The 21,240-nt window shown below is 40.8% G+C and overlaps 1 non-coding gene across 1 annotated transcript; it reads left to right on the forward strand.

The window, feature by feature from the left end:
• Positions 1-10,192: 10,192 nt before the first annotated feature.
• Trnaa-ugc lies at positions 10,193-10,267 on the forward strand. The gene has a single exon. It is a non-coding gene; the product is annotated as a tRNA-Ala (tRNA).
• The last annotated feature ends 10,973 nt before the right edge of the window (positions 10,268-21,240 follow it).

Genomic DNA, 21,240 nt, shown 5'->3' on the forward strand with positions numbered 1-21,240 from the left:
TGGGCATCTTTAAAGATGAAATAGTTTCAGGCAGCAGAGGATCGATTACGTAAAACGACGATGCTTTGTGGAAATCATTCGGTAACACAAGAGATATTGCATTTAAATGATGAAAGGATAAAATATAAAAATGCCGTAAATGAAGGAGGTGAAAGGGAAATACAAACGTCTAAAGAACGAGATGGACGGGCAGTGCAAAATGGCTAAGCAGGAGTAGCTAAAGGACAAATGTAAGGAATTAGAAGCATATTGTACATTTCACTAGGGTAACGACAGATACTGCCTACAGGAAAATTAAAGACACCTTCGGAGAAAAGAAAAGCAACTATATGAATACCAAGGGCTCTGATGGAAAACCAGTGTTACTCAAAAAAAGGAAATCTGAAAGGTGGAAGGAGTATACAGAGGGTCGAAGGAGACGTAGTTGAGGGCAGTATTGCAGAAATGGAAGAAGACGTAGGTGAGGTGGGAGATATGATACTGTGAGAAGAATTTGACAGAGCACTGAAAGATGCAAGCCGAAACAAATCTCCGTGAGTAGACAACAGTCCGTTAGAGCTACTAATAGAATTGGGAGAGTTAGCCACTACAAAACTTTTCCATCTGGTGAGCAAGATGTATGTGACAGCTGAAATAGCTTCAGACTTCAAAAAGAATGTAGTAATTCCAGTTCCAAAGAAAGAGGTGCTGACAGGTGTAAAAGTTAGCGAACTATCAGTTTAACAATACTTCCGAAATATTAACACGAATTCTGTACAGAAGAATGGAAAAAACTGGTAGAAGTCGACCTCGGGGTTCCAGAGAATTGTAGAAACACCCGAGGCAGTACTGGTCCTACGACTTCTCTTAGAAGACAGGTGAAGGGAAGGTAAACCTACGTTTATAGCATTTGTAGATTTGTAGAAAGCTTTTGACAATGCTGACTGGAAAACTTTCTTTGAAATTGTGTGGGCAGCAGGGGTAAAATAGAGTGAGCGAAAGGCTGTTTACAACTTATGCAAAAACCAGAAGGTAGTTGTAGGGGTTCAGGGACTTGAGAAGGGAGTGAGACAGAGTTGTAGCCAATCCCCTATGTTATTCAAGCTGTACATTGAGCAAGCAATAAGGTAAACAAAAGAAGAATTTGGAATAAGAATTAAAGTTCAGGGAGAAGAAATAAAAACTTTGAAGTTTCTCCATGACTTTGTATTTTTGTCAGGAGTAGAAAAGGATTTGAAAGAGCAGTTGAAAGGAATGAACAGTGTCTTGAACATCAGAAAAAGCAAAACGAGGATAACGGAACGTAGTCGAGTTAAATCAGGTGATGCCGAGGAAATTAGATTAGGAAACGAGACACGTAAAGTATCATTTCTTTTCTTAGAGTAGAATTCAGTGGGAAATGCTTTTCAATCACTGAAATGACAAGATAGCTAAAATCCAAACTTTATGCCCAACAATTAACTTTTTTTAAATTTATTAGACGATAGTGAAGCAGCAACTGGGACTTCTTTCCGCTCTTCAAAATTTATTGCATAGAATAGAAACCGCACGAGTCAAAATTGTGGTTTTAGATATTTCAGATACATTACTTGATAGTAAAAACTGAGATAATTAATGTGTACAGCTTTCTGTAAATACAGTAATGAGGGGGGTTGAAGTAATGAGCTCTGACGTTACTTCTCAATTTAAAACTGAGTTTGATCGCTGCAGCTATTTTTCCCTATAACATGACGAATCAACTGATACAGTTCGCCGTTTTTACAAGAGTGGCGTCTGATAATTTCCTAATGAGACAGGTACTGATAGACGTTTTACCACCAACAGGACGCAGTACAGGACAGGAAATAATTTTGGCAGTTAAAGATCTTATTAACTTTGAAAATATTCCTGTAAAGAAGTTGGTGGGCATAGCAACCAATGGCGCTCCTGCAATGGTAGGCGGAGAGAAGGAATTCATAGCCATGTGCTGTAAAGGCAATAGTATTCAGAAATTTATGATCACCATTGTATAATACACCAGCAGTCACAGTGTGGAAAGTTTTTAATTATGAACAATGCAATGAAAATAGTTATAAAATTAATGAACAAAGTTAGAGCCCATCCAGTTCACATAGGTTTGTTCAGAACATTGAACAGTGAACTAGATTGCCGATGTGGTGATCTACCACTTCATACGGAAGTGCGTTGGCTTGTTAGAGGCAGAGTTTTACAACGTTTTAAAGAACGGCTTCCTGCATTTGCAGAATTTTTGAAAGAATGAGGTGAATCCTTATGGGAACTATCCATCGGTCCTCAATTTTGCTTTTTTCCAAGACATCACGGAAAATTAAGTACTTTAACTTGCAGCTTGAATATAAAGTTAAAGATAATGGTGGAATAATTTCAGATGTAGCTTCATTCCCAAACCAACTGGAACTATGGGTAAAAATTCTCAACCAAAGTGCACAGCACCACTCTGTCTGTTTGAAACAAATCCTTGGCAAGCAAGACTCTTCAACTTCTCCTTACAACAGTAAACAATACTTCGAAATTCTTTCAGATTTGAAGATTCAGTTCAACAAAGGCTTCCAAGACATCAAAAGCATTTCATTTATTGCATTGTTTGTCAAATTAACTTTTGTAGTGGGTGTTGCTGGAGGGTTCTCCACCTGCATCACGAAGAATTTTGATTTCAAGAACACAGTGCTGTAGTGGAGTTGGAAGTGATTGATTTTTAAAATGATTCGTATTTAAAATCGCTTTCTTCCCACTCTGAAAATATGTGGCCTATTGCTCCTAAAGTAAAATACTCAGTTTTTGTCCAGATCAGTCTCAAAGCGAAGGCAATGTTCAGCTCTACAAATCTGTGTGAGCTTTCCATTGCCAGTATGAAATTTATAAATAGCAAGTATAGAAAGAGACTGATGAACACTTGGACAACTATATTGGAATCACAGCCACTATCTACTGCCAGTACCAAAAATATTGTTGAACAAAAAACCAGTGAAACACTTTTCATTAAAGTTAATAAGCCTGGTAAAATTATATTCTTACATTTGTGATTTATTAATAACAGCACTCCAGTTTCTTTCTTCAGTAGAACTGAATTTCAGTTTCTTTTTATTCAGCACAGTTTAATTAAAATTTCACGCTTATTATAAATGTAAGTTTAAAGACAATAAACAAATGCAATATTTTTGAAAAGTTCTTATGTCTTTTATACTTTATATTTTTATTTACGTGTTTAATTCTTTGAGCTCACACTAGAATTTGAAGTCGGTACCGTAGCTCACAAGCTTCGTAAGTTTGTCGACGACTGTTCTAGACTTTCCCTCATACTGATGATTCTCTACACTGAGCAGTGTGTGAAAGTGAATCGATCAATTTTAAAGGGACATATTAGGTTCCGATATAATTACCTGCTAGTGTGCTGAAATAATCTCTCCATGGGCTTGCAATAATTACATGTGTTCTCAGTGATTTTGCTGATGGATACGTATTTAGGAAAGTAAAAATTATTCTCAGCTGAAAATAAATGACATTTAATTTATATGGATAAAAATGTGCGTTTCAGGGCTGAATCTACGCTAGCCCTGCTTTGACCTAAAACCACAGGCAAAAATGAAGAGAGAAGTATGCGCCAACGCAAGCCACATGCACCGCATGGCCAACTTAAATACATTAGCATTGCAAGCGTGCACGTACTGCATGTTATGCATAATGATATTATCTCTTCAAAGTTTTGTGTCATTTGGAGCAAATGCTAATAGCCATAAACATGCTACACACTTTAAGAAAATGTACGAAGGTATTTGCTGCTCCCACATACTGCCTCGTGCAAGTAGAGGTGAAATGCAGTATCCATAGATCTTTAGCTTTAGTAAAATGTCTCCAGATTGAGTTTGCAACACTCATGCCTAGTTGATCTCTATTTGTAGCTATAATTTGCATGTAATTAATTATTTTTCACTAGTATCACTCACCAGAAATAAATAGTGAGATAAAGAATGAAATGATAGTGAAAATATTTGAGTGAAATCATTCGCAACCACAGCTGCCAAGAAGGTCTTTCTATAATCTCTTTTTTAAAATTTCAACACGATCGAGTTACATTATGTGACCACCGCCTACGTTCTACGTCAACGTTCAATAACTACTAAAAGTGGGCTAGCAGTGGAGGTGTGGAGAGTATGCAAAACGTATCATGGGGACGCGGAAAATAGTGCAGTAGTTGTCGTAATGCGGAAACGGAGCGTTTTATATCCAGAAGGGTGTGATCATTGGCTTTCAGTCCAAGGCTGCAATTATTTCCGCGCCCATATGAACCGTTAGCGTGCCGCTGTGGTTGAGATACACCTTACATGGGGAAATGATGCTATCCAAAACAGGCGCCGAGGCAACTGTGATGCAACATTGGTCGTAGATGACAGGGGTCAACGACTTCTGAGGACATGTTGTAGTGTAACGACGTAAGTTTTGTATAAATGATTTTCTTTTGACATATGACCATGTGCAGACTTCGTCACATACGTCAGTTACAAAACAATTCAAAATTATTTAAATTCTTTTTAAAGTTGTCTCTGAATGGTTCTTGAACGAAACTGTAATTAAAATATCATCATTTGAGTCGTATGCTCAGAATTACGTCACTCAGTCCAATTGGTTTGCGCAAACTTTTTTCAATTTAGATGTCGTTTGTTTCTTCTCAGACATTATACTAATGCAAGTTATCTGCTTTAATAAATATTAAAACCACATTGAATAAACTTTTAAGACTCAAACTGGCGATGAACGTTGTCAAAATCAATAATCATGTCAAATAAATCAGTAATGCTTCTTCCTTAATATAATTCTTCATACATGAATTCTCGGAACACGTATTTAAACTTTAGCAGTATACACTACTTTATCTTCCTACATACTAAATATAGACGTGAACCTGAGCCTTGGCAAGATAGGACTGAACATTTACAAGATGATTAAACTTTCTATTACGTCATTGTTGTAGAAACATTACAAATTCTTATTTTTCAGAAGCACGACGCAACAACTCGGTTTCAGGATCTTCTGTTGCTCTTTGGATGTCGACCCGCGACGTATAGTGGCCAGCAATTTTCTCTCTGGTCCCGGCAGTGAAGATGCTGTCTCCGTTCGTTGCGCCGCCCTCTCCGTACATGAAACATAAAAATAAATACAAAACTTTAGATAATGCACAACCATTACAAATATTACAAAATACATAAACAAAACACTAAATTAAACTTATATTTACCTGCAAACTGGGCTGACACTGGTGGATGGGTGACTCTTCAATTTCGCGTCCCACTACAATGTGTACGTGCGAATAGACGTTGGGGAACTTATTGCCCAGATGAACCAAGATGCTACCAACAGTGTCATCCCAACGGCCGTTCTGAGGACTTTGCTGACTATGGGCCACCGCAGCATACTCCTGGTTCATGGAACCATGCCGACTGCTGTCAATCGATGACAAAGGCTGGAATTTGCACGTCGGTACCGCCACTGCACGTTTACTAAGTGGCAACTGGTGGCCTTTTCAGATGAATCACGTTTTATGCTCCATCGGGAAGATGGCTGTCGGACCGTCAGAAGGGTCCATGCCATTGGAGGGAGATTTATGGTCTGTGGAATGATGTAGCATGAATCGACACAAGTATGCACCAATCCTTGGGGATCATATCCAAGCAGTTTTGTTTTCCTCACCACGGTGGCATTTACCAACAGGGCAGCGCAACGTGCCACACAGCTTACAGTGTACATGCCTGGTTCGAAGAGAACCTGCATGAGTTTATCTTACTCCCCTGACCACCAAACTGCCCGGATGTAAACCCAGTCGAAAATCTGTGGCACCACTTCGATTGAGATGTTCGTGACATGGATCCTCAACCTAGAAATCTAGCACAAATGAAATGATAATTAAATCGACACCCTGGCTGCAAACAGGCGTTGATATACATTATTGGGGACATGTTGAAAATATGTGCCCCGACCGGGACTCGAACCTAGCATCTCCTGCTTACATGGCAGAAGCCCTATCCATATGAGCCACCGAGGGCACAGAAGTAGTGCGCCTGCAGGGTCTTATCCCTTGCATGCTTCCCGTGAGACCCACATTCCCAACATGTCCACACCACTACATTCGTAATGCGCCTAATAGATGTTTGGCCATCGCACTCATTACTCGTGGCAGATTAATTTACCAAGTCCCCTGCAGGTGCACTATCCTCTGTGTCCTCGGTGGCTAAGATGGATAGAGCGACTGCCATGTAAGTAGGAGATCCCGGGTTCGAGTCCCGGTCGGGGCACACATTTTCAACATGTCCCCAATAATGTATATCAACACCTATTTGCAGCTAGGGTGTCGATTTAATTATCATTTCATTCTAGAGAAGCTGCACGGTCATCAGTGGTATCTGTTCTTTCGGGAACAGTTACTGTCTTCATAAATAGTTAAATCTAGAACAGTTGGCCACGACACTGAAGTTAGAATGGTTCCACATCCCTGTCGATACCTTTCAGAACTTCGTCGACTCTCTTCCTGAACATCTCGCAGCGGTCCGAGCTGTAAAAGGTGAATATTAGGATTTGTATAGGTGGTCACATTAATGTGTCTGTGCAGTTATAATACTAGCTTCGTTATACGTCACTCTTCCGTTACAACCTAACTTCAAGTCTTGTCACGGGTAAAGCCACGTATAACACAGGCCTTCCGTGACATAAGCTAATGTTATCCTCTGAAAGGATCTTGCAATTTTGACCGCATGTTTGTCTAACGGATACGGTTATCGGACTGCAATTTTGTATATATTGCAATTAAAAGGAGAAACTAAACAGGCTTTAACTTTGGGGTTTCATGAAAGAAGAAAAGTTCATACGAGTGAAACAATAAACGATCGCCAGGCCAATGAGGCACAGTAATTTGGAAATACATGCTTAATAAAATTAAATGTTAGTTATTGAAGTTAATTTCATCGATGTTTCCCTTTTGCATAGCACACAGGATACAAAGGGACACAGGGCACTCTGACCTGCGGGTGGCAGCAGTTACCAATAATGCGCAAACTAGTAATCATAGAAAGCAAAACTGTAGCCAACTCATAATAGGAACAGCTATAATGACGATAATTGCGTGGCTCAGTACTGAGATCTTACTGAAGAAAGCACGGAACTCAATTTGAACATGGAGGGGCTTAAAACTTAACTGACATATAAATACCACGAATAAAAATAAATAATATCACAATTACACTGTTTATACTCCCATTTTTATAAATATATCATATTTCCTTAGTAGTAATAATAGTCCTTTTACTTTCCTAATATGAAAAGAATGTGGTGGGGACACACAAACTGATATTATATCACTAGTAAAACTCTATGATTATTTCAGTAGCAGAATTAAATTAAATTAAATTATATTCTTAGCTTCACTTGGCCTAGTTTATGGCTTTACTCTATTCAAGGAAAATTATTCAACACTGCTGCTCGATTAACTTCAAAAATTAGTTAGCGATAGTAATCAAAGCTAAATTACCTTTCAAATGAGTATAGCTTATTTGCCTTTTTCCACTACCTGTCAAGCAGATGTTTTAAACAGTAACATTTACACAGTCTGGCACCGAATTTTAGCAAAACGATACTTTGCAATAAACTGAGATCACTTTAGCAACCTTCTAAGAAACTTCAGCTCTTGCTAATCCTTGTCATTTTACAAACATAAATAAATCACCTAGAGGGGATTCTGCATAGGTTCATCATCAGGATAAAAGTTAAGGTTCTAAACACAGTTTTACAGGACTTGAATTATTATTGAAAATACTCACACAAAAAACTGGTCCATGCTCTGATACATATGTGTATGCATGAATTTGGTGGAGCAGTGGCGAAGTAGTGGTGGCAAGCGACGTGGCGGCTGACTGTACTCACGGCTCTTGATGTTTGAATGCTCTATAAATTTCTTCTTGACGACGGATTTTTAACGTGTTAGAGCCATTCCTTATAGCCGAGAGTGCCATGCAACAGCCAAATCCACATCCGAGGCAAAATTCCATTCAAAGTGACTTCCAATTACCTCCCTTGGCACCGTCGATGTGTACCGTGCAACGGCTAGCCACTGACTGCGTATCGTTCCCACCAAGTAGCCTCCCAGTTCGACCACCAAAATTACCTTCCACATAGCGCCAAGCCAGTACCGTTGCGGAGGGACTTCCCTACACCTTTTACATTTTACAATACAAGTGCCCTAAGCATGAACCATTTTCCAATAACATTGTTTTTCTTTTAAATATACATATATTATAAACTGTCAGTATTTCAAATATCATTTAGCTTTTCCTATACATGCATTACAAACTTCAATTTCGCGTCACAAATCAACGACCTTAACTAACAAAGAATAAAAACTTCATAATTACAGAGACAAAGTTACATAATATAAACCTACTTCTAATTGATATAAATGTTACACAGTGTAGCCCTTTACACGGATACAAAGAAGGAGTAGCGATGATATCGAGGGCGGCAACATTTTTTTGATAATAACGGACTGGTCTCTCTGGCCATCTAAATGTAGCGACGATACCTTTAAAATAATTAATTATTAATTTTTGGTGGACGGGGGGGGAGGGGGGTGGAGGGTTTCTTCACCGTTCAGTATCTAAAGACCTAAAGATGCAAGAATAATAACTCATTCAAAAGCGCTGTAATGCTGATACCTTGCGTTAAGGAATCAGCGATAATAATCGCTCATAGATAATTAGCGTGGTGACATTGACATTTCTGTATTTTCCAACGTTCCTCAGTTTCATATAAACAAAGTATAGGGGACAGTCAAATGAAAGACGAACACCCGCCAGAAGGGGTCCATGCAATGTTTCCATTCAAAAGCAATCACCACATTTATCCTATTGGGACGATCAGCACCTGTTCGTAGAATGCGTTCCACCGCTGGTGGGTCCACAACCGCACCCTCTCTTGCACTTCCTCTTCCGACTGAATCCGACGTTTCTCTTCAGGTCCCCAGAGATATGAAAATTGCACGGTCAAAGATACAGGCTCTATGGAGGATGTTGCTTCAGCGATGTGGTTGGGAAACACTGCATCATTCTCCGTACAGCCCGAATCTTTCACCGTGCGATTTCCACATCTACGGCGACCTGAAGAAGAAACAAGCGTGGACGTCGGTTTCAGTTGGACGAGGGAGTGCAAGAGCTTGTGCGACTGTGGATCCGTCAGCGCAACCGCGTTCTATTAAACAGGAATGGATCATCTCGTCTCGCAATGGGATAAACGTCCTTTTAGCGGGTGGTGAGTGCTTTTGAATGGAACCATTACATGATTCCTTTGTGGCGGGTATTCGGCTTTTATTTAACAGCCGCTGATAAATTCCAAGAACGGACAACAGTTGTTCCGTTTCTCCGAGTTCATTAGCTCAGCTGAGCTTCCCGAGAATATAGCAGTATGCAAAGCCCTGACTGGCTTTGATGGGCTTTCCTTTCCACTTGTAGTTCACAGTGGCTATGCCGGCTGTTATACCCGCTGTATCGGAAACTAAGTAATTCTAAAAACAAGATTAAGTACCAGTTTAGGATTGAACGTTTATTCGTTAGTTCCAAATTCCACATTTACTCGAGAGTACTCCGATTCCAATCTGTATTCTTATATGGATATGGTGTCTGTTCTTGCGGACATATCCGAAAGAACAGACACCATTGATAAACTACAGCCGTCTAGAACGAAATTAGAATTATGTGGTAATACCTTTAGCTGCTGACGGCCGTTGATCTATATCAACGGGGACAGGTGAAAATGTGATCCAGGGTTCGAGTCCCGGTCGGGACACACATTTTCACCTGTCCCCATTGATATATATCAACGACCGTCAGCAGCTGAAGGTATTAATATATAATTCTAATTTCGTTTTAGACGGCTGCAGGTCATCAATGGTGTCGGTTCTTTCGGACATGTCCGAAAGAACAGACACTATATCCATATAAGTATATAGTTTTGGCGATACTGGCCATGGCCTTATTCTTCTGTGCGGATGCACACATATTACCCCAACTCTTACGGAGCTTGGTAAGAATGTCTTCCACGAGTAATGAGTGTGTTGGGTAGGGACAGTACGAATCTAGTGTGTGGACGTGTAAGGTGAGAACGTGTGTCTGGCGGGAGGCATGCGCGAGATTGTCCCGGCAGTAGAAATATTCTCTGTGCCCTCGGTGGCTCAAATGGATAGAGCGTCTGCCATGCAAGCAGTAGATCCCGGGTTCGAGTCCCGGTCGGGGCACACATTTTCACCTGTCCCCCTTGATGTATATCAAGGCCCGTCAGCAGCTGGAGGTATTAATATATAATTCTAATTCCGATTCCGATCTGCTCTCTATAAATCGCGTTTCAGCGGGAAAAAGCGCGCCATTTAATAGCGTCTCGATATTAGTCTCCACTGTAGATAACCGGGAATTCATATTAATAATGGCTAATGCGGGACAGGAAGGCCAAATAAGCTTGTCCTTAAAAGTGGACTCCATAGCACCTAACATGGTAATCGTACCGAGCGCGCTGGAGGAATACTGTACACAATGTGGAAAAATTTAGTGGTCTACTTGTGCAGTAAACATGCGCTATGAAATTCTTCCCCCCCATGAACCATGGACCTTGCCGTTGGTGGGGAGGCTTGCGTGCCTCAGCGATACAGATAGCCGTACCGTAGGTGCAACCACAACGGAGGGGTATCTGTTGAGAGGCCAGACAAACATGTGGTTCCTGAAGAGGGGCAGCAGCCTTTTCAGTAGTTGCAAGGGCAACAGTCTGGATGATTGACTGATCTGGCCTTGTAACAATAACCAAAACAGCCTTGCTGTGTTGGTACTGCGAACGGCTGAAAGCAAGGGGAAGCTACAGCCGTAATTTTTCCCGAGGGCATGCAGCTTTACTGTATGATTACATGATGATGGCGTCCTCTTGGGTAAAATATTCCGGAGGTAAAATAGTCCCCCATTCGGATCTCCGGGCGGGGACTACTCAAGAGGATGTCGTTATCAGGAGAAAGAAAACTGGCGTTCTACGGATCGGAGCGTGGAATGTCAGATCCCTTAATCGGGCAGGTAGGTTAGAAAATTTAAAAAGGGAAATGGATAGGTTGAAGTTAGATATAGTGGGAATTAGTGAAGTTCGGTGGCAGGAGGAACAAGACTTCTGGTCAGGTGACTACAGGGTTATAAACACAAAATCAAATAGGGGTAATGCAGGAGTAGGTTTAATAATGAATAGGAAAATAGGAATGCGGGTAAGCTACTACAAACAGCATAGTGAACGCATTATTGTGGCCAAGATAGATACGAAGTCCACGCCTACTACAGTAGTACAAGTTTATATGCCAACTAGCTCTGCAGATGACGAAGAAATTGAAGAAATGTATGATGAAATAAAAGAAATTATTCAGATTGTGAAGGGAGACGAAAATTTAATAGTCATGGGTGACTGGAATTCGAGTGTAGGAAAAGGGAGAGAAGGAAACATAGTAGGTGAATATGGATTGGGGGACAGAAATGAAAGAGGAAGCCGCCTGGTCGAATTTTGCACAGAGCACAACATAATCATAACTAACACTTGGTTTAAGAATCATGAAAGAAGGTTGTATACATGGAAGAACCCTGGAGATACTAAAAGGTATCAGATAGATTATATAATGGTAAGACAGAGATTTAGGAACCAGGTTTTAAATTGTAAGACATTTCCAGGGGCAGATGTGGACTCTGACCACAATCTATTGGTTATGACCTGTAGATTAAAACTGAAGAAACTGCAAAAAGGTGGGAATTTAAGGAGATGGGACCTGGATAAACTAAAAGAACCAGAGGTTGTACAGAGATTCAGGGAGAGCATAAGGGAGCAATTGACAGGAATGGGGGAAATAAATACAGTAGAAGAAGAATGGGTAGCTTTGAGGGATGAAGTAGTGAAGGCAGCAGAGGATCAAATAGGTAAAAAGACGAGGGCTAGTAGAAATCCTTGGGTAACAGAAGAAATATTGAATTTAATTGATGAAAGGAGAAAATATAAAAATGCAGTAAGTGAAACAGGCAAAAAGGAATACAAACGTCTCAAAAATGAGATCGACAGGAAGTGCAAAATGGCTAAGCAGGGATGGCTAAAGGACAAATGTAAGGATGTAGAGGCCTATCTCACTAGGGGTAAGATAGATACCGCCTACAGGAAAATTAAAGAGACCTTTGGAGATAAGAGAACGACTTGTATGAATATCAAGAGCTCAGATGGAAACCCAGTTGTAAGCAAAGAAGGGAAAGCAGAAAGGTGGAAGGAGTATATAGAGGGTCTATACAAGGGCGATGTACTTGAGGACAATATTATGGAAATGGAAGAGGATGTAGATGAAGATGAAATGGGAGATATGATACTGCGTGAAGAGTTTGACAGAGCACTGAAAGACCTGAGTCGAAACAAGGCTCCCGGAGTAGACAATATTCCATTGGAACTACTGACGGCCGTGGGAGAGCCAGTCCTGACAAAACTCTATCATCTGGTGAGCAAGATGTATGAAACAGGCGAAATACCCTCAGATTTCAAGAAGAATATAATAATTCCAATCCCAAAGAAAGCAGGTGTTGACAGATGTGAAAATTACCGAACTATCAGCTTAATAAGTCACAGCTGCAAAATACTAACACGAATTCTTTACAGACGAATGGAAAAACTAGTAGAAGCCAACCTCGGGGAAGATCAGTTTGGATTCCGTAGAAACACTGGAACACGTGAGGCAATACTGACCTTACGACTTATCTTAGAAGAAAGATTAAGGAAAGGCAAACCTACGTTTCTAGCATTTGTAGACTTAGAGAAAGCTTTTGACAATGTTGACTGGAATACTCTCTTTCAAATTCTAAAGGTGGCAGGGGTAAAATACAGGGAGCGAAAGGCTATTTACAATTTGTACAGAAACCAGATGGCAGTTATAAGAGTCGAGGGACATGAAAGGGAAGCAGTGGTTGGGAAGGGAGTAAGACAGGGTTGTAGCCTCTCCCCGATGTTGTTCAATCTGTATATTGAGCAAGCAGTAAAGGAAACAAAAGAAAAATTCGGAGTAGGTATTAAAATTCATGGAGAAGAAATAAAAACTTTGAGGTTCGCCGATGACATTGTAATTCTGTCGGAGACAGCAAAGGACTTGGAAGAGCAGTTGAATGGAATGGACAGTGTCTTGAAAGGAGGGTATAAGATGAACATCAACAAAAGCAAAACAAGGATAATGGAATGTAGTCTAATTAAGTCGGGTGATGCTGAGGGAATTAGATTAGGAAATGAGGCACTTAAAGTAGTAAAGGAGTTTTGCTATTTGGGGAGCAAAATAACTGATGATGGTCGAAATAGAGAGGATATAAAATGTAGGCTGGCAATGGCAAGGAAAGCGTTTCTGAAGAAGAGAAATTTGTTAACATCCAGTATAGATTTAAGTGTCAGGAAGTCATTTCTGAAAGTATTCGTATGGAGTGTAGCCATGTATGGAAGTGAAACATGGACGATAAATAGTTTGGACAAGAAGAGAATAGAAGCTTTCGAAATGTGGTGCTACAGAAGAATGCTGAAGATTAGATGGGTAGATCACATAACTAATGAGGAAGTATTGAATAGGATTGGGGAGAAGAGAAGTTTGTGGCACAACTTGACCAGAAGAAGGGATCGGTTGGTAGGACATGTTCTGAGGCATCAAGGGATCACCAATTTAGTATTGGAGGGCAGCGTGGAGGGCAAAAATCGTAGAGGGAGACCAAGAGATGAATACACTAAGCAGATTCAGAAGGATGTAGGTTGCAGTAGGTACTGGGAGATGAAAAAGCTTGCACAGGATAGAGTAGCATGGAGAGCTGCATCAAACCAGTCTCAGGACTGAAGACCACAACAACAACAACAACATGAAATCCTTAACTTCCGACTCCTCAGCCTATTGAACATCGGTTACCAACCTCATGATTAGTATTCGTACCATATCATACAGATAAAAATACGACGGTCAAATAGAATGTGAAGGCCGACATTATTGTCTTAGCCGACAACAGTGTTGCCAACTTCGAATACTTCGAAGTTTACTGAGCGCGCGCAATATTTCCTTTTCCTCCGACAGACAGCATAACTCCAGAAATGTTTCAAAATGACGTCTGTAAGCGATTTACGGAGCAGCAGTGTGTCTTCGTTGAATTTCTCCTTGCAGAGAAAGAAACTTTAGGGAGTATTCACAAACGTTTGTGTGGAGTCTACAGGAGCGCTCTAGGTCGTTGAACAAAGGAGTGAGACCACGATAAGGCGGTACGGCGGAGGTTCACGAGTTGGAGCGAGCTGCGAGACCATCCATTGTGTCAAACCTGACATTCTGATGCATGTTGATGTTCTCATTCGCAAACAGTGACGATGTGCAACTAGACAGTGGGGACTGATGCTGTCAATCAATAAAGCAAATGTGGATGCATTTATCCGCGCTCTACGATACTTAAAAAGTGTGTGCAAGATGGATTCAGCACTGTCTTACGGTGGAATGTAAATACCGCACGTAAAATGTCTGTTATGAGCTGCTTTATCGTTCTGAAGCCGAGGGGGAGGTTTTCTTGTCACAGATTATTAGAACTGAAGAAATTTGGATTCACCAATTCGAACCTAGAACAATCCAATCCAAAGAATGGCATCTTCCTCTCCACAGAAGAAAAAATTCGAAACAACTGCTTCTTTAATTAAAACATCTGGGCTGAATTGCCGTGGTCCATATATAAAACTTCTTCTCCTTCCTGACGTTTCGTTGCCTACTGCGGGCAACATCTTCTGAGGTGATTCGGTGACTGGCTGCTAGGCGCTGGTGGTCCCACTTATATAGAGCGCTTAGATGGCGCCACCACTCGTCACGTGCTTTATACTTTAGAACTATCTCTGGCTAGTGCCATCTCTCTCGATTACATGTAATCGATTGTCACTTCGTTGGTACAAAGTGGACCGCCATATCTTGTCTAGTTTTAATCCTTCTTCTTTTCCATTAAAATTATTTCCGTGCTTATAGACCTCTGTAGCTTCTCTATACATGCGAGTATAATAACGTGAGGTCCTAGCTACCACGTTTGTCTCACTAAATTTTATTTCGTGATCACCGTCTTTGAAAACGTGTTACGCTACAGCTGATTTGTCAATCTGTCCCAATGTACAGTTCCTTTTGTGTTCCGTTAGGCGGGTATTAATACTCCTTCTAGTTGTTCCAATATAAACCATGCCAGAGCTACACGGAATTTTACACACACCTGGGGTAGCTAAGGGGTGTCGTGCGTCTTTCACCGATCTTAAACTTTCACTAATTTTCTTGGTAGGTCGAAAGATTGTCTCCACTTGAAACTTTTCCAAAACTTTACCAATACGGTCCGTGATGTTATCACTGCATTCTGCCGATGAAATCAGGATGGAAACAGCCAGGATATTACGTAAAGCCAAGCCACCCATCAGTAATTTATCCCTAGGAGAAAGGAAGGCGTTACGGTATGTAACGTCCCCTTCGAAAAATTTATGAATTACTGTGCTGATAAGCATCTTATGCTATTTGATTTTCAAACAGCTGAGCAAAACTGAAAGTACTCAGATATTCACTAAAGTGACACACAATATTTTTAGCGCAACGCAATCTGACTTTCAGTAATCCCTACAAAAGAATGGCCCTGACTAACAATAACCTATACCTTTCATGAATTCTTACCTCACAAAAATCTTCGTTACTCGAACTATTGCAATACAGAGAGCGCCAATACTGCCAGCTAAATAAAAGATTCTAACTACTGAAGGCACTAACTACTGATAGGCATAGTTAGCAAATGAAAGATTTTGATAGAGAACAAACAATGTATTTACCTTAATAGTGTTCAAAAGTCATAATATAGATATCAGTTCATGATATCCAGTCTTACAAATTTACTGTCTCTGCCCAGATCATCCGCTCTCAAAACTCCGCCATCTCACTCCCCACATCCACCAGTGCTGGCGGTTCACCTCCAACTGCGCAACGCTACGCGCTGTTAACATCCAGCTGCCCAACACTACAATAGCAAACAACAATGCAAACCAGCCACAGACTGCACGCAGCACAGCCAGTGATTTTCATACAGAGCACTACGTGGCATTACCAATAAAAAAACGTAAACAGCCTACTTACAACGGGAGATTAATGCGGACATGAATATTATTGTACTTACTGCTGATAAGGGTAATGCTACTGTCATGCTGAAGAGTGAGGATTATCATAGAAAGATCAGTGACCTCTTGGATCCTACCACCAATAAAAAACTGAAAAAGGACCCTATAACGAAAGTGTTAAGTGCTACCCAGCGATTAATAAAAAGCTCCCCCATTCCTACAGAAGATAAAAGATACCTTTGCAAAACTGAAGCTTACCCTCCTAGACTGTATGGGTTACCTAAGATACACAAGCACAATGTCCCATTGAGACCGATATTAATGCCACTGGGGCTCCTACTCAAACGCTGGCTAGATATCTTGCTTCTTTTTTCAACCGTATACATGTGAAACTGATACTTATATTAAAAATTTCATGCATTTTATCGAAAAACTAAGGGAGATCACAGTTAGTCCAAGTGACATCCTTGTCAGTTTCGATGTAGTATCACTGTTCACCATGGTATCCTGTTGACGAAGCTCTTTCTTACATAGCTGATAGGTTTCCTACTGATATAATAGCTTTGTTTCGATTTATTTTCAATATAACAACGAGTTTTATGAACTAATTGATGGGGTGACCGTGGGTGCCCTCTAAGCCCTGCTATTGCTAATCTGTTTATGGAATTTTTCGAACAACAGGTGCTGCAGTCGGCCAAAAAAAGCCCCTTGAAAAGGTATCAATACGTGCATGACACCTTTGTGATAAGGAATCATGCTGAAGAGGAAATGAGTGATTTTTTGATGCTCATAACCAGTTTCAATCCAAAGATACAATTCACCGTGGATAAAGAGAGTAATGGGCAACTAAATTATTTGGATGTATTGGTTATTAAACGGGCAGATGGGACTAAGGCACAAGATTAATACGAAAGACACACACACCGATCGTTACCTACATAAGAATTCGAATCATCATCCTAGGCAGAAGAGACGAGTCATAAAAACTTTAGTGGACAGAGCTAATAACATCCGTGAGCCAATTTACTTGCAAGATGAATTAAGCCATTTGCGAACAGCTTTCAAGAGAAATGGGTACACTGACAGGGAAATAGATCGAGCTTTCCACCCTAGAAGAAAAGTGTCCGAAAATACACGACAACAACAACCGTCGGCTGGAAAAGCTTTTCTTCCATTTATTCATAACATTACGAAACGTATTGGTAAAGTTTTGGCAAAGTTTCAAGTGGAGACAATCTTTCGACCTACCAAGAAAATTAGTGAAAGTTTAAGATCGGTGAAAGACGCACGACACCCCTTAGCTACCCCAGGTGTGTGTAAAATTCTGTGTAGCTCTGGCATGGTTTATATTGGAACAACTAGAAGGAGTATTAATACCCGCCTAACGGAACACAAAAGGAACTGTACACTGGGACAGATTGACCAATCAGCTGTAGCGGAACACATTTTCAAAGACGGTGATCACGAAATAAAATTTAGTGAGACAAATGTGATAGCTAGGACCTCACATTATTATACTCGCATGTATAGAGAAGCTATAGAGATCTATAAGCACGAAAATAACTTTAATAGAAAAGAAGAAGGATTAAAACTAGACAAGATATGGCGGTCGACTTTGTACTAACGAAGTGACAATCGATTACATGTAATCGAGAGAGATGGCACTAGCCAGAGATAGTTTTAAAGTATAAAGCACGTGACGAGTGGTGGCGCCATCTAAGCGCTCTATATAAGTGGGACCTCCAGCGCCTAGCAGCCAGTCGCCGACTCACCTCAGAAGATGTTGCCCGCAGTAGGCAACGAAACGTCAGGAAGGAGAAGAAGTTTTATATAAGGACCACGGCAATTCAGCCCGGAAGTTTTAGTTAATGAAGACGCCGGCCGTGAAAGCTTACATGTTATGATTACAACTGCTTCTGTTGGTAAGATCACGATGATTGCTTTTTGAGAGGGCGTGATTATCACTTATATGATCCAAGAAGAAATAGAATTAATTCGGAAGCATATGTGTACACACTGACCACACTCTAGAATCGTTTCCAGAGGCTTCAAGGCCATAACATCACAGGGGATGTTTTCATTCAGTACGATAATAATCGTCCTGCGACATGTTTGACAACTTCTAAGCACACCACGAAACAGGGCCCTGACCAGCCACTTCGGAATTCCACTCTTTCGGACCATTAAGGAAGGACAGCATTCGTGGAAGACATTTTGAGAGCGACGAGGAGGTGATTCGCGTACTGAAGAAATAGCTTCGAGATGGGAACGCGGACTGGTACCTTCAGGGCATACAAGTGTCTCGTTGGAGGAAGGCCATAAAACTGGAATGAGATTATGTAGAACAGTAGGATGTGCATATGTATGAAATTTTCGCTGTATGGAATAAGTAATTGTTGAAGACAAAAATGTGGAGCTTTACTTTGCGGGCAACCCTCATACTGAAAGCCTATTGCGACTCCTGATTTCTGAGCCACTAAAGTCTGTAACGCAAGTTAATCGAAGACCTTGTGTCCTATGACTGTTGAAATACTAATAATTAAGTCGTAATGCAAGAGGAATCTTCCTATATATCTTTCCTTGCCATTACTCGTAATGAACGACGTTTTACTTACTCCGTCGGTCAAGACGATTCGTGTAGACGGGAGAAACAAAGCGGAGTAACTACGAACTATAAATAAAACACTGAAGATATCTGTAATACGCACTCATTATGTAAACTGAAAACTTTTTGTAGATATTAAATGTTTGAAGTTTTGAACAATTACAAAATTAAATGCATTGAGCGTATGATGTTTTTCAGCTCTGTATATACACACAATAGTATCGAAATTTGGGCCATGCTTTTATGCCATGTTCTGTCGTGCTGTTAAACTCATTCAGAATATATTTCAAAAACTTTCATGGGACCTCACAGTGAACAGTATTTTGTCAAATGCATTTTGCTCTTCTCCATGCAATCGTTGATATTAGGAAATTAGTGACTTGCTGGAGGTTTTTGTAACTATGTCTGTGACGTCTGTCGAACGCGCGTACTTGCTTATCCTACAGTTTCAATGCGTGTTGACGCTAAAAGCTAATCAACTATTAACTACAAATACTAAATGCCGATCTTTTAATTGACATCATTGCCGTCATGTGGGTATTTGTGCATAGTAGATCTATCTTGGCTAGTCACATGCGCATTGACAGCTGTGTTTGATCTACATTCAAGACGTTAAACAATTCTACCTATTCGTATTCGAATTTCATATGGAGTTTCGCTACACTGACGAAATAGACATCTGAAAACACTTGATAACGACGAAAGTTAAATAATATAACAGCAGCGAAGCATGAAACTTGCCTATTAAGATAAAAAAGGATAATGATTATAAATATGAGGGATAATCAAAAAGTTTCCGTTCGAGAACGATGCTGTAGTGTACACGCAACTCAGAGCGACTACGGTGCAAATATACAAGCACCGACATGTTGACAAAATAGATATTACGAAATTGTAGGCGTTCTACAGTAAAGCCTATGAATTTATTCAGTTAACTATTTGCTGGCTTAAAAGGCAATCATAAGACCATACATCGAAGTCTGATTAAGACCTTGTAAGCCGAAAATGGACGAAGAACACAAGTTTGTACAATAGAACATCAAAACTTCGTAGCGGAGAGTGTTGCACCTTGAACACAGTGTACCTAGAAACACACGATGTTCCCAGGTCGGTGCGACCGATTTTAGAATAACATTAGGACATCTGCACTACAGACCGCCATAAGCAGTTAGCGACATTTCCTACTGCTTTCGTTGCAGTGAGACAAGACGCTGTCTTTCGTGCAGAGTTGGTTAATATTATGATTTCTACATACCTGATGCTGTACAATGTATATTTGCTCTTTGGGAGGTATTATTATTCATTTAGTTACTGTGTTTTACGGAGTATAAAATTCTGCGTATTTTTTAAAATCACTCACATCATTTGTGGACGGTTTCGTCCCACTCCGACAGCCGCGCAGCGTATTGTACCTTTAAACGGAGGATCTTCTACTGTCGAATGCATGATATTTGTAAATGGCCTGAGTTTCTTCAATGTCTTAACAAATTTCCTCGTCTTGAAAATAGAAATCTCTGTTAGTTCCAACTGCTTCTATTTCAAAATACACTACTGGCCATTAAAATTGCTACACCACTAAGTTGAAGTGCTACAGACGCGAAATTTAACCGACAGGAAGAAGATGCTGTGATATGCAAATGATTAGCTTTTCAGAGCATTCACACAATGTTGGTGCCGGTGGCGACATCTACAACGTACTGACATGAGGAAAGTTTCTAACCGATTTCTCATACACAAACAGCAGTTGACCGGCGTTGCCTGGTGAAACGTTGTTGTGACGCCTGGTGTAAGGAGGAGGAATGCGTACCTTTACGTTTCCGACTTTGATAAAGGTCGAATTGTAGCCTATAGCGATTGCAGTTTATCGTATCACGACACTGCTGCTCGCATTGGTCGAGATACAATGACTGTTGGCAGAATATGGAATCGGTGGGTTCAGGAGAGTAATACGGAACGCCGTGCTGGATCCCAACAGCCTCGTATCACTAGCAGTCGAGATGACAGGCACCCTATCCGCATGGCTGTAACAGATCGTGCAGCCATGTCTGGATCCCTGAGTCAACAGATGTTGACGTTTGCAAGACAACAACCATCTGCACGAACAGTTCGACGATGTCTGCAGCGGCATGGACTATCAGCGCGGAGACCATGGCTGCAGTTACCCTTCACGCTGCATCACAGGCAGGGGCGCCTGCGATGGTGTACTCAACGACAAACCTGGGTGCACGAATGGCAAAACGTCATTTTTTCGGATGAATCCAGGTTCTGTTTACAGCATCATGATGGTCGCATCCTTGTTTGGCGACATCGCGGTGAACTCGCATTGCAAGCGTGTATTCGTCATCGCCATACTGGCTTATCACCCGGCGTGATGGTATGGGGTGCCATTATTTACACGTCTCGGTCACCTCTTGTTCGCATTGACGGCACTTTCAACAGTGTATGTTACATTTCAGATGTGTTACGACCCGTGGCTCTAC

This window comes from Schistocerca piceifrons, chromosome 7 (genome assembly GCF_021461385.2).
Source record: "Schistocerca piceifrons isolate TAMUIC-IGC-003096 chromosome 7, iqSchPice1.1, whole genome shotgun sequence".
In the NCBI taxonomy this organism is placed as follows: Eukaryota; Metazoa; Arthropoda; class Insecta; order Orthoptera; family Acrididae; genus Schistocerca; species Schistocerca piceifrons.